The sequence below is a fragment of the Dendropsophus ebraccatus genome, chromosome 3 (assembly GCF_027789765.1).
Source record: "Dendropsophus ebraccatus isolate aDenEbr1 chromosome 3, aDenEbr1.pat, whole genome shotgun sequence".
NCBI lineage: Eukaryota > Metazoa > Chordata > Amphibia > Anura > Hylidae > Dendropsophus > Dendropsophus ebraccatus.
Window position 1 is genome coordinate 74,718,359 of NC_091456.1, and position 14,423 is coordinate 74,732,781.

The 14,423-nt window shown below is 42.9% G+C and overlaps 1 long non-coding RNA gene across 1 annotated transcript; it reads left to right on the forward strand.

Moving 5' to 3' along the window:
* Positions 1-7,049: 7,049 nt before the first annotated feature.
* LOC138787147 (uncharacterized) lies at positions 7,050-7,597 on the forward strand. Its single transcript, XR_011362310.1, has 2 exons — positions 7,050-7,148; positions 7,229-7,597. It is a non-coding gene; the product is annotated as an uncharacterized lncRNA (long non-coding RNA).
* Positions 7,598-14,423: the final 6,826 nt, after the last annotated feature.

The window sequence follows — 14,423 nt, forward strand, 5'->3', positions numbered from 1 at the left end:
CAAATGAGACTTCTACACTATTTCAGAGTCAAGACCAGACACCTACATTACTTCAAATCAGAGATTGTACCCCAAAGTTTATTGAGCCCCCAGACTACATGTCTGCACATATACAGGATTCTGAGTATGCACAGTTTTTTTTATTATTATGGATCTGTCAGACAGAAAAAAATAAATCCATTATTTTTAAATCCATCAGCCTATTGACCCCCATAAGAGTAAAAAAATGAGTTATTCAGGACTAGAGAAAACACAGATACTTTCCTGCAAAAACAGCACCACATCCTCTCTCAGGTTGTGTGTGATTTACTTCAGTGGAACTGAGTTGCAAAACAACACCCAAACTGAAGGCAAGAATTGGTGCTGTTTCTGGAAGAAAGCAGCCATGTTTTTCAAAGCATAAATTACCCCTTTAGGGTGTGTTCACACCTACAGGATCTGCAGCAGATCTGCAGCAGATTTGATGCTGTGTTCAGTTATTGAAATGAAATCTGCTGCAGAAAATCAGCTGCAGATCCTGTAGGTGTGAACGCACCATTAAAGGGAATCTGTCACCTGTAATTGTTGTTCCAAAGTGCAGACACTGTTAGTAGTTAGGACAAGCAGACACATAGGGTGAGATTTAACAAACTGGTGTAAAGTAGAATTGTCTTATGGTGCGTTTACACAGACAGATCTTTCTGACAGATCTTTGAAGCCAAAACCAGGAACAGACTATAAACAGGGATCAGGTCATAAAGGAAAGACTGGGATCTATCCTCTATTCGAATCCATTGCTGGCTTTGGCTTCCAAAATCTGTTAGATAAATCTTTCTGTGTAAACGCACCCTTAGTTGCCCCTAGCAACCAGATTCCACCTTTCATTCTTCACAGATTCTTTGAATTTGAAAAGGTGGAATCTGATTGGTTGCTAGGGGCAACTAAGACAATTCTATTTTACACCACTTAAATCTCCCCCATATATTTGTCTGTGCTTTCAAAGAGAAACATAGAAAGATGCTGTTATTCTCTGGCACAAGAAGTTAAGTCCTAAATAGGCTGAAGTATGGGAGGGGGAGTACCGAGGTGTTACAGCGTGCGACACTTTAGGAGCTTGGGAGCCTGTAGTAAAGTCAATAGGTGCAATAAAGTCAATAGGTATGTGGGTTGCCCCCTGTATGTAGGATCTCCTGCTGTGTCCCCATATAGTAGTAATGTTTCCCACTGTCCTTCCATGTAGTAATAATGCCACCTGCTGTGTGTTTCCCATAGTAAAAAAATTCCTCCACTGCTGTGCCCTATGCCTTTATAGTAATAATGCACCTGCTGTACCCACCATAGTAATAAAGTTCCCTCCTCTGCCTGTAATAAACCTACCCCACACACACTACCCCCCACATTACTCCCCTTATACACATTATCCCACCTGACCCTCCTACACACACTATCCCACCTAATGCCCCTACACACACTATCCCACCTGACCCCCCTTCAAACACCATGCCATCCTGACCTCCCCCCTTCAAACACTATCCCACCTGGCCCCCCCTACACACAGAATCCCACCTAACCCCCCTTTACACACTATCCCACATGACCCCCCTCCACACACTACCCCACCTGGCCGCCAACCCAACAGACACACTACCCCAACAGCCCGGCCCGCCCAGACCTAGAATCTGCCCTGGGTCGCGTCTGTGCACTAGCCGCTCCACAGTATCAGGAGATACAGATATACTACAGGGTGGCAGATGTAGCAGAGCTCAACTCCCTGAGACCTGCAGTCCTATGTAACACCACACTTAACTCATTGATATCTCTGAGTACAGATAATGTAGTAGATGTCACCTGCAGTCCAATGTAACACCACACATAACACAGTGATATCTCTGAGTACAGATAATGTAGTAGATGTCACCTGCAGTCCTATGTAACTCCACAGATAACACAGTGATATCTCTGAGTACAGATAATGTAGTAGATGTCACCTGCAGTCCTATGTAACACCACAGATAAGATAGAGTGATATCTCTGAGTACAGATAATGTGTACAGTCATGTTAAACTCTGGCCCGCAGGGCCATTATTTTTGTCCCACCAGGCAGTTCAGAATTTGAATTACATCTGGCCCGCCATTATAATATGGGAGGTCCGGACAGCCACTCAGACTGCCCATATTATAATCTTGTAGGCCACAGGCCACACGTCCTGCTCTGGGCACCTCCCGCGGCTTTTGGGGCCAACGAAAAGGGTGACTCCAAGCTAATGGGACAACCTGTCACCCCTGGATACAGCCCCCCATACTTACATGAGAAGATGAGCGGGCGGCCGTATCTCCGCAGCGGGACGGGCAGTATGGGGTAAGTATGGGGGGCTGTATCCAGGGTTAGGGTGGGTTTGAGGGTGCCATCCACGGGTGACAGGTTCCCTTTTACAACTATTCTGGGTGCCGGCTACTATATAAGAGGCTATAGGGCCGGGCTGACTACTATTAGACTAGTGGGGGGTTGGCTACTATATAAGAGACTATGGGGAGGACTGGCTACTATATAAAATTACGGTTAAGGTTTACAGCCCTGGGAGACGCACACTGCTGACAGTGCCAGGAAAACGCATGCTGCTCTGACAGTGCCAGGGCTACCGCATTCGCAATTCAATAATTATCAAAGTTGACCCGCGACTTTGTCCAATTTTTTAATTTTGGCCCACTGTGTATTTGAGTTTGACACCCCTGATGTAGTAGATGTCACCTGCAGTCCTATGTAACACCACAGATAACAGAGTGTTATCTCTGGGTATAGAGACAGAATATGGGGAAAGGGGCACAGTATACAGAGATATGGGCACAGTATATGGGGACAGGAGCACAGTATAGGGGACACCCTGCATTACCCCCATAGTAGAGTCCCCCTGCATTGCCTCAACACAAAAATAAACTAAACAAACCAATATACTCACCTAATCCTGGCACCAGTCTTCCTCTTTTCTGGCCTCTCCTCTCCAGTATGTCAGCTGCCGCACGGATCCTCCAGCAGGCGCGATGACATCATCACTGTGCCTGCTAGAGGATCTGTCTGAGAGATATACAAGTAAGATCCGCGCAGGGGGAGAGGGGGCTGGCGGCATCAGCATAGAGGGGATCAGTGAGATCTGTAGGGGAGGGGAGGCGGAGGGGGCGCCGATTACGTGGTAAGGGCAGGAGCTGGGCGGTGACGGCGCCGCCGGACGCCCCCTTAGCTTATGCCACAAACTGTCACAGGCTCAGATGATAATTGCAGTATATGGGAGACACAGCAAAGAGAGACACTACAACGGTGTTAGCGCAAACATGGGCTACGTTCACACTAGAGGATTTTGTGACCATAATTGCAGATGGCCGTCAAAATGATCTTGATGGTTAATCGGTATGGGTGTGAACACTATGACCTATCTAAACTTTTGACATATCTTTATGACGTAAAAAGTTTTTACAAATGACAGTGACACTTTGGGGGAGATTTATAAAAGGGTGTAAATATACACCTGAAGTAAACTGCCCACAGCAACCAATCACAGCTCAGCTTTCAGCTTTGGTAAAATGTAAGAGGAGCTGTGATTGGTTGTTGTGGACAGTTAACACCAGGTGTATATTTACACCCTTTTATAAATCTCCCCCTTTAAGTTTATTATTTTTCTTTTCTTCACCAAGAATATAAGTAATATATCTAGTGCCATGTGACTGAGTGCTTAAGATGGTATTTGGTTTGGTTATACAATCTAAAAAACTAAACATACAGGGGGAGATTTATCAAACATGGTGTAAAGTGAAACTGGCTTAGTTGCCCCTAGCAACCAATCAGATTCCACATTTCATTCCTCACAGACTCTTTGGAAAATGAAAGGTGGAATCTGACTGGTTGCTAGGGGCAACTGAGCCAGTTTCACTTTACACCATGTTTGATAAATCTTCCCCACAATGTCTACTAATGACGACATTTCATTTTGATTCTATAATATAAAAGTAGCTGTTAGAATGTAGTTTTGAGTATTTTAATTTGAGTAAAAAGAAAGTTAAATAAAATCTGTTTTATGTTTCTCTAATATCCATTGGTTCATTTAAAATCTCTAAGTCATATCTTTAAAAGGCTATCTGATTCCATTGGGAAAATATTGTAACTTGATAGACTAAAACATAACTCAATGCTAATCCATTCTTAGTGATAAGGTTGCCCCTTGGCATTGTGTGCAAATACCATACACAATAAGTCATCCAATTCCCCCACTAACCAAAGTCATTAAAAAAACTCACCAAAGAAATGTTATATATAACTCATTTTTTGTAGCAAACAGGAAAGTCGTGGCAAAAGCTTTGTCATACTGTATCATAGTTAAAGGGTATTATAGTGTAACCCCTTCATGACCAAAGGTCATTGATGCACGGATGTCCAGGTCACATTGAAGCAGTGTTCCTCCTCGTTTTCTAAGTGCCGGACTAACTGCAGCACTAATTCCTATCAGGCCAATTAGGATGTGCACACCTTTACATAAATCCAGGTGCATCGGAGCTGTCTGTTCACTCCCACTAAAATCTATGCCAGTGCACCACCAAGATTGGCTAGATAGAAAGAAGCCCAGCTCAGAGCTGGAACAGATTACAGGAACAATATACACCTGCATATGTGATAAATATAGTGTGATAGAAGTTACACCCCCATTGTGCACATGCCAAACCCCTTATGTGGCCCTTTTGGGTCATTTTGTCATCTGCAGCAGTCATAGTTGTGGACAGTCTGGTAAAAAATTAAAAGAGTAATAACTGACACAAGGTGACAAATGAGACTAGTTCTTATGATATTGACTCATCTGCTCCACAAATCTTAAACTGGTTTCTTAGTGGTATTGATGATGAAATGAATGTGTGTAATGCAATAATATTAATGGAAATGAAACTTGTGTTTAGTATGAACACATTTCATCTGGTAAGGCAGCTGCACGGATTGCACAACTATTGCAAATATTACACGAGAACTGCTTCCCCTCAGATTTTATAAAAAACATATTTATCATTTTATACCGCTGGAGTTCCTGTAAACCAATGGAATGCACCTAAACCAATATGATAGACAGGTACTTCTATTACTATGATAAGAACGTCTTCTAGATATAATTTGGACAAATTTTTTTATAATTACATATATTAAACACACACACACAATGATAACTAAACCCGGTGGTGAGAAGCGCTTGTTAAGTGTGTTCTTTCCTTCTTCTGTCCATGTGGAAGGAGACGGACTACCATAATAAGTCTATGAGAAAACCCCCTGCAAGGAGAAGTGGAAATAAGGAGAGAAGTGCTCAGCCGCGTGCTTCTCCTCACTGGTTCTGACAAGTTATGTTGAGTCTCCCTAAGGTAAAGCTATAGATGGGAGTCTGAACACCCACCCCCAACCCATAAAACAAAAAGCCTTTAGGACCCATCAAAAGTTTTTTGTATTTTTAAATGACAGGTACACTTTAAAAATAGACGAAAAATGCTTTTATAGAAGCAGAAAAGGGTACTAAACTCAAAAATGAAAAACTTACAGAGGCACTGTCATGAAAAAAAAACTTTTGTCAAAGATATCTCAAAAGTTTTGATTGGTCGGGAGAGCAAGCTAGAAGAAGTCCCACTGAGTGCAGTGGTCTCTTGGCTTTGGGTCATGTGAGGAGACGGTCGCTTATTGGTCTATGGAGCATGTCTCTTCACAATGACAAAGAGCAGGGAGAGAACTGCAAGGCACCACAGTTTTCTCCATACTAATCCCCCTTATCGGTTGGGGTCTGAACATTCAGACCCTAACAAAAAATATATATATATATATTTTCCCTGACATGTCAATTTTTTTCTTCTTCACGTCAGGTACACTTTTCAAGCAGACATATAGCCCACTTTCCTGTGGCTTATAAAGGACCAACAATGTATAAAAAGACTGCCATCGCTGACATCAATGTCTCTATCTCTTCCTAAAGGTGTGAACTGACAAGCATGTTATTTCTGAATTGACAAAAACATGTGATAGCTAGCTAGATAGAGAGTCCTGCACCTGGTGTAAAATTTGTATGCCTTTTTGAGGATCTATGGGTCCTATGAGTGGGAGGTGCTTGCTGCAGCAAGGACATGGCTTCTCACAAAGGGAGTGTGGCTACCCTTGTGCCATACTTACTACTTTACCAAAGCAGCATGGTAAACTCCTCCTGATCTTGACAATTCCTGGCACAGACAGAGATGGCAGCAGAGCTCTGTTTTAGGTTAGAAAGAACACACCACATCCTGCAGGACATACAGCAGCTAATAAATACTGGAAGGCTTACTTTTTTTTTTTTTTAAAGAATTAGATAGAATTCATTTACAAATCTGTATAACTTTCTGACACCTGTTGAGTTAAAAACAAATTTCTCATGAGTACCCCTTTAAAAATCCTGTAGTTAGTGGGTGGAAATTAACCTTTTAGTCTTTTTTGATGATTGCTTTACTTTGTAGTTCAATTTAAGTATGGTTCCATAAAGTAATTCCCACACTTTTATCTATCCGGTGCCCTCATTCATTCTCTTCCTCAAAGCTCAGACAGAGAGTCTGGCAGCAACTAGCAACCAATACGAATGACAGATTCTAACAAATAATACTAGTCCCTGCATGTTTTATTTATGTTCTGAATTGTTGTACTTGACAATGTAGTTTCATAGCAGTAGGAACTAGCTATAAAATACATGCTATAATATTGTCAGTATAGTAACCGGCTATCCTTACATGACAACACAATAACCTTACCATCATAAACGCCGCTGTATATTTTATTATTTGTGTAGGCAAAATGTTTTGAACATGGTACAAGGCCTGAAAGGTGCTCTGCCGTTCCTGTATCTCTGTGTCTGCAATAGCGACTAATTCAGAACATTGAAAACAAAGGGGGAGATTTATCAAGCATGGTGTAAAGTGAAACTGGCTCAGTTACTCCTAGCAACCAATCAGATTCCACTTTTCATTCCTCACAGACTCTTTGGAAAATGAAAGGTGGAATCTGATTGGTTGCTAGGGGCAACTGAGCCCATTTCACTTTACACCATGTTTAATAAATCTCCCACATAATTCTGAAAAGCATTAAACAAACCTTTATTTAGTAAATGCAGGTTTGGAAAAGATCCTGTTTCATGGTAGTAAGATTGATAATGTGGATCTAAAGAAGTTAAATCTTAAGATAGTAGTTAATACCTGTTGCTTTTATATGTCATAGGTAACAAGAGAATGGCCAATAGGAAGAAAAAAAGGTGGTTTCAGAAGGCGTCCGGCCCAACATCAGTGTCTTCATCTGGAGCGGGTTAATACCATCGAACTGACAAAGTAATTTTATTTGAAGATGACATGTTTCAAAGATGAACTACCATCTTCTTCAGTTCCTCAGTGCAAAATCTGCCCCACCCTCCGGCTGCCTCCTTATGAATATTCATCCATTGCTCTGCAGTGGTGAGCTCCGGGGTGACGTCAAGTGCCGCAAAGTGCCGCCTCTACACTATGATGAGGCAGAGGGCAAGTGGGGCAGATTAGAGGCCATAGTACACCAAACCATTTATTTACATAGTAATAAAATGGAAGTTTAACTCCATTCTAGCTGACACATTCCCTTTATATATGAATAAGTGTGGGAGTAATAGTAGTACATATGTGTTGCTGGACCACGGGGTCGCTCCCTCCATGGGCACTGGTGTTGTGGCAATGGTGGTAATCAGTGCTATGGCACTTAGATTAGACACCCGCATGAATCAGGAACCGTGAAGTGGTGTGTGGGCTTGTACACTTGATACTAACAGTATACTAACTCCTGATGTTGATTGTGCTAGAAGCAGTGGATTAGTGAGTAGCATGTGGATGTGTGGTCTGAGTTCTTTCTTATAGAATTACAATAGTAGTACATGCCTGTAAACCAACACATGCTGTATTTCCGTATGTCACAACGGTGCACATATAAACAAGAACTCATGGACAGATTTCAGTGAATCTAGTTCACAGCATTGTGAAAGGTGCCGAGATGAGTAATACTCAAGTGAATGAAGGTACAGATCTGCTCATTTTACACAAAGTGAGTAAGTGAATTTGCCTTCCCACATATCCCAGCTGTGGGACCTTTATTTCATGTCTGATTGATTTTCCTGTATAGGTCACAAGCCTCTATTTAAAGATAATAGTTGTTTCCTAGAAACAATGAGCACTTGGATGATGTTATAGTCTCCCCCTTCCCATTGCATTTCTCTGCATGAGATTATTGCACATAAAGTATTAAGAAAATAGTGTGATACAGTAAAGGATCATTATTTATGTGACCATTCACAGTTGGAAAGACTTCACAGATTCTAAAAAGTATAAGGTTGTTCTGCAGAAGCTCTCTCATTGTTTGCTGAAACTATAATCCTGCCCTTCCCCCACTGACCTTAAAGGATTGTCCCTCCAGTGCCTCCCTTACTGACCAAAAGCTTACATTAGAAGAAAATATAGCTTCAACAATACTGTAGGAGCTCATCTAAGCTAATGTAACGCCTGGAGTCGTGGATCCACTGAACCGTCACTAGCGATGGCACTAACCTCACAGGGAGCGGAGTCTAAGGGGCCGCTGGTTTTCACCAGAGCTCGCCGCAAGGCGGGATGGACTTGCTGCGGCAGGCGACCCCCAGGTCGCTACCCCTGGCTTGGTTGCTAGTGACGGCAGGCGAGGCGTGGCAGGAGCAGTAGGCAGGAGATGGTCTGTAGGCGTCTGTAGGTCTGTAGGCGTAATCGCAGGTGGCGGACAGTACTCAGGAACAATAGGAAGGCAGCGGGCAGGGACTAGGGACAAGGACAGCGGACAGGAACAAGGAACAAGGACTGAGGTCAGGAAACAACAGGGAGCTGGGCCAAACGCTATGGGAAGCATGTAGAGGCTCCAACACCTGTGGTGGGGCATGCTGGGATTATATAGGGAGTGATTAGTGCAAGTACCAATTAAAGGCGGACTGGCCCTTTAAATCTGAGGCAGCCGGCGCGCGCGCCCTAGGAGGCGGGGACGCGCGCGTCGGCCAGGACAGACGGAGACAGGAGCGGGGCGAGGTAAGGCGCCCCCCGGGGCCGAACTAGTAGCAGCGCCGGGTCCCTGCACATGGACCCCGGCGGCTGCATGAGGCAGAGGTAAGTTGCGGCGGCAGCCCGGAGCACGGGATGCCGACGCAGCCGTGACAGCTAATAGGTGGGAATCAATCTTGTTGCCTGATTCTAATACCAACCAGTGGCCTCAGAGCTTAAAGCGACTCTGTACCCACAATCTGACCCCCCCAAACCACTTGTACCTTCGGATAGCTGCTTTTAATCCAAGATCTGCCTGGGGTCCGTTCGGCAGGTGCTGCAGTTATTGTCCTAAAAAACAAATATTAAACTTGCATCCCCGTGCCCAACGGGAGTATTTGTGCCCTAACTTTGCACCACCATAGTTTTAACCTAAAAAAAATTATTTTTAATATAACTTTATTAAAATAAATATATCATTCTTATTATTTACTTCCACTGACTGTCAGCAGTAAGGGGTGACATGGGCCCCTCTGCAGCCATCGTTTGTGTTGGGAATTGCAGAGCTAAGACCTACAGTTTCCAGCAGTCCCCTGCTCAGATCCAGCGCAGACTGCTGCCAGTCAACAGAACTGCATATGTAAGTTAAAAAAAAAAAAAAACATTTATTTTAACCCCTTCCCCCAGCATGCATTCTGGGCCTTAATGCCCAGGTCATTTTTTCCCTTTTCCATGGTCGCCTCCCAAGCGGTGTAACCTTCCAATTTTTCCATTGACATTGCACTATGAGCGCTTATTTTTTGCAGGAAAAGTTGTAATTTTATTGGTATTACTTTAGAAAGTTGTTTTTATGGGAGGCAGACTAACAAAATACAGAAATCAGCTTTTTTTTTTCTTTTTTTTTTTAGCCTTTTTTTTTACCACATTCACTGTGCAGGATAAATAATAAAATAATTTTATTGTTTAGGTCATTACAGATGCTGCAATACATAATCAGTGTATTTTTATTTATTATTTGTATGTTTTATTTAGAAAAAATGAGTGTGAAGGGAAAAAGTACTTCAAGGCCCACTGTGAAAAGGTGGCGGCCTGCAATAAGGACCTTTCATGACTGCTGGTAAAATTGGTGGTCATTAAGAGGTTAATAAAATTTAAAGCATTTACCCACAATTAGTGGGCATCTTGAGAGGGAATCAGAAAAACACCAGGGGCTCCATAATGAGTATGGAACAGCAATATCTAGACACAAGAAAAAAAACCTTAAAATTATTATATTTCTTTTGCATGACCTACTAATAATATTTTACCATAGGACAAAAATGCATAAAAATAAAGTTCTGAAACATATAATATATGTATAAAGTCTGTGTAAATAAGTGTTTTACTTCCCATAAAATCTCAGCAAAATTTGACATCATAAACTAAACCAATTCACACAATATATCCTTCAGCATGTTTTTAGTGGATTAAGTGATGTTTATGGATGTAGAACGTAAGTTATGAGTGATAACTAAAGAAAGAAATGATTGACATAAACTGTAAGATAAAGTTTCCAAACTACATCATGCTGTGTGGAGTTCCAGCTGTAACACACATTTTTACACTTATATAACAATGTGAACTTTTATTGAGTTTCCCTGTTCTTCCACTATGAATGCATCTTGTTTGCTAAATGCACGCCATATGTTTGGAAATGGAGACAACTAACTAGAAGAAAAAGAAAAGATACCATCAAGTAGGGTTAACAATTAAAACAATACACATACAGTTCCTATACAATACATACACAGACTTAGGCTAGGTTCACACTGAGTTTTTGCAATCCGTTTAACGTATACGTTTTATGGAAAAACGGATGCAATTGTGTGTTATCTGTTTGGATCCGTTTTCCATTGACTTTCATTATTAAAAAAAACGGATCAAAACGGATGCTTTTTTTTTTTTAACGTACAGAAAAGTAGTGTCAACACCACTTTTCTGTACGTAAAAAAACCCGCATCCATTTCGATACGTTTTTTTTTTTATGGAAGTCAATGGAAAATGGATCCAAATGGATAACACAGAATTGCATCCGTTTTTGCATCCATTTTTCCATAAAACGTATACGTTAAATGGATTGCAAAAAAGCAGTGTGAACCTAGCCTAAGCGTCTGATTCCTATTACTGAATAGTCCTGCAGAACTGACCAGAGACAGGATATGGTAATAATGGGGACAAATCTAACCTGCTGATAGCCCCCTATTGTGCAGGAGATGCCAAGAATGCAGGTATGTCTCTTACCTTCCTCCTCAGCATTGTTTCTGTGCACTTAGTCTTTTACACCACTGTCTGGTAGGACCATTAGAGCACTGGGGAACCGTTAAGAGCAAAGCCCGGCCCCCATAGCAACGATCTGCAACCGGCCAGCAAAGAACGGCACCAAGGATGGTAAGAGACATACTTTCATTCTCGGTGCCTCCTGCACAATAGGGGGCTATCAGCAAGTTAAATTCGTCTAACCTGCTGACAGTTCCCCTTATAGATGGGCTGTTATAGATGTCTTATAGATGGGCTCTTACCCACAATCTGACCCCCCCAAACCACTTGTACCTTCGGATAACTAAGATCTGTCCTGGGGTCCATTCGGCAGGTGATGCAGTTATTGTCCTAAAAAACAACTTTTAAACTTGCAGCCCTGTGCCCAACGGCCGGGGCTAAAAATATCTGTGCCCTAACTTTGCACCACCCCTTCGTCCCTCCTTCCCACCCTCTTCATCAATAGGAATGCCAATGGAACATTTTCTCCTGTCTGAACATTGCACAGGTGCCTTAACGATCCAGCCCATGTGCCAGGCTGACACAGGTGAGGAATAGGAGACAATCTGCCTGGAGCATTCCTAATGATGAGGAGGGCGGGGAGTCAAAACTGTGTCTTTCAATTCAATTGGGAAGAGGTCAAAGTTCAGTGGCACCAAGTATCATTTTGAGCTCAGGTGACCAGTGATCTCTGGGAGTGTAGAGCTGAGAGGTACAGTCAGTGTAGTAGAGTTGTATGCCTCCACAGCTATATATAGTGTCCTACTGTAACTCCTGCCAATGGGGACTTTATAATGCTCTTTGGTCAGTACCACCACTAATTAGAGTAGTCCCTAGGATTACTCATCTGGAAGTCACCAGTGTACTACCTCTCCTATTAGTCACCTCATTGTACTACTCCAGTGTCAGCCACCTCACTGTAGTACTACTCCTATGCCAGTCACCTCATTGTACTACTCCTGTGTCAGTCACCTCACTGTAGTACTACTCCTATGCCAGTCACTTCATTGTACTACTCATGTGTCAGTCACCTCACTGTAGAACTACTCTTATGCCAGTCACCTTATTGAACTACTCTTGTGTCAGTCAAATCACTGTAGAACTACTCCTATGCCAGTCACCTTATACTCCTATGCCAGTCACCTTATTGAACTACTCCTGTGTCAGTCACCTCACTGTAGAACTACTCCTGTGCCAGTCACTTCACTGTACTACTCCTGTGTCAGTCACCTTACTGAAGTACTACTCCTATGCCAGTCACCTCATTGTACTACTCATGTGTCAGTCACCTCACTGTAGAACTACTCCTATGCCAGTCACCTCATTGTACTACTCCTGTGTCAGTCACCTCATTGTACTATTCCTGTGTCAGTCACCTCACTGTAGTACTACTCCTATGCCAGTCACCTTATTGTACTACTCCTGTGTCAGTCACCTCACTGTAGAACTACTCCTTTGCCAGTCACTTCACTGTACTACTCCTGTGTCAGTCACCTCACTGTAGTACTACTCCTATGCCAGTCACCTCATTGTACTACTCCTGTGTCAGTCACCTCACTGTAGTACTACTCATATGCCAGTCACCTCACTGTAGTACTACTCCTATGCCAGTCACCTCATTGTACTACTCCTGTGTCAGTCACCTCACTGTAGTACTACTCCTATGCCAGTCACCTCATTGTACTACTCCTGTGTCAGTCACCTCACTGTAGTACTACTCCTGTGCCAGTCACCTCATTGTACTACTCCTGTGTCAGTCACCTCACTGTAGTACTACTCCTATGCCAGTCACCTCATTGTACTACTCCTGTGTCAGTCACCTCACTGTAGAACTGCTCCTATGCCAGTCACCTCATTGTACTACTCCTATGTCAGTCACCTCACTGTAGAACTACTCCTTTGCCAGTCACTTCACTGTACTACTCATGTGTCAGTCACCTCACTGTAGTACTACTCCTATGCCAGTCACCTCATTGTACTACTCCTCTGTCAGTCACCTCACTGTAGTACTACTCATATGCCAGTCACCTCATTGTACTACTCCTGTGTCAGTCACCTCACTGTAGTACTACTCATATGCCAGTCACCTCACTGTAGTACTACTCCTATGCCAGTCACCTCATTGTACTACTCCTGTGTCAGTCACCTCACTGTAGTACTACTCCTATGCCAGTCACCTTATTGTACTACTCCTGTGTCAGTCACCTCACTGTAGTACTACTCCTATGCCAGTCACCTCATTGTACTACTCCTGTGTCAGTCACCTCACTGTAGTACTACTCCTATGCCAGTCACCTCATTGTACTACTCCTGTGTCAGTCACCTCACTGTAGTACTACTCCTATGCCAGTCACCTCATTGTACTACTCCTGTGTCAGTCACCTCACTGTAGTACTACTCCTATGCCAGTCACCTCATTGTACTACTCCTGTGTCAGTCACCTCACTGTAGTACTACTCCTATGCCAGTCACCTCATTGTACTAATTCTGTGTCAGTCACCTCACTGTAGTACTACTCCTATGCCAGTCACCTCATTGTACTAATTCTGTGTCAGTCACCTCACTGTAGTACTACTCCTATGTCAGTCTCAAGAACTAATCCTAATTCAGTCACCTCATTGTACTATTACTCCCATGTCAGCCACCTTACACTCACTGAAGCAGTAGAAATACACAGCAACAGATAAAAAAAAATTCAAATGCTGCTAGAAGATTTTCAAATCAGTATTCTGGAGATCTTTCTATTTAATTTTACTCAGGGTGCAGTGAAACTATACTTACCACCCTTGCTACTATCTCTGTGTCAGTCTCCCAATGTGTTGCACTTTCTTGGACCTTTACGCTCATGTTATCAGCGGCCACAGTGGTATCCTGCCGCAGCCATGGATTGTGGGGTGCACAACCGATCCTCTAAAAATATGTATCCACAGACATACAGTATGTCCAATAGCATCAGTGCTAATGCAGTTAACGTATCAGCAGGGTGTCAAAACATTTTTCTCTCCACCCCAAAGGTAATATTAGTGGCTTTGCTTGTATGGGAATTGAAAATGTCTTACAGCCACTTTGAGGTGGGGACAGAAAAAAGATGCTCTTAAGCTGTG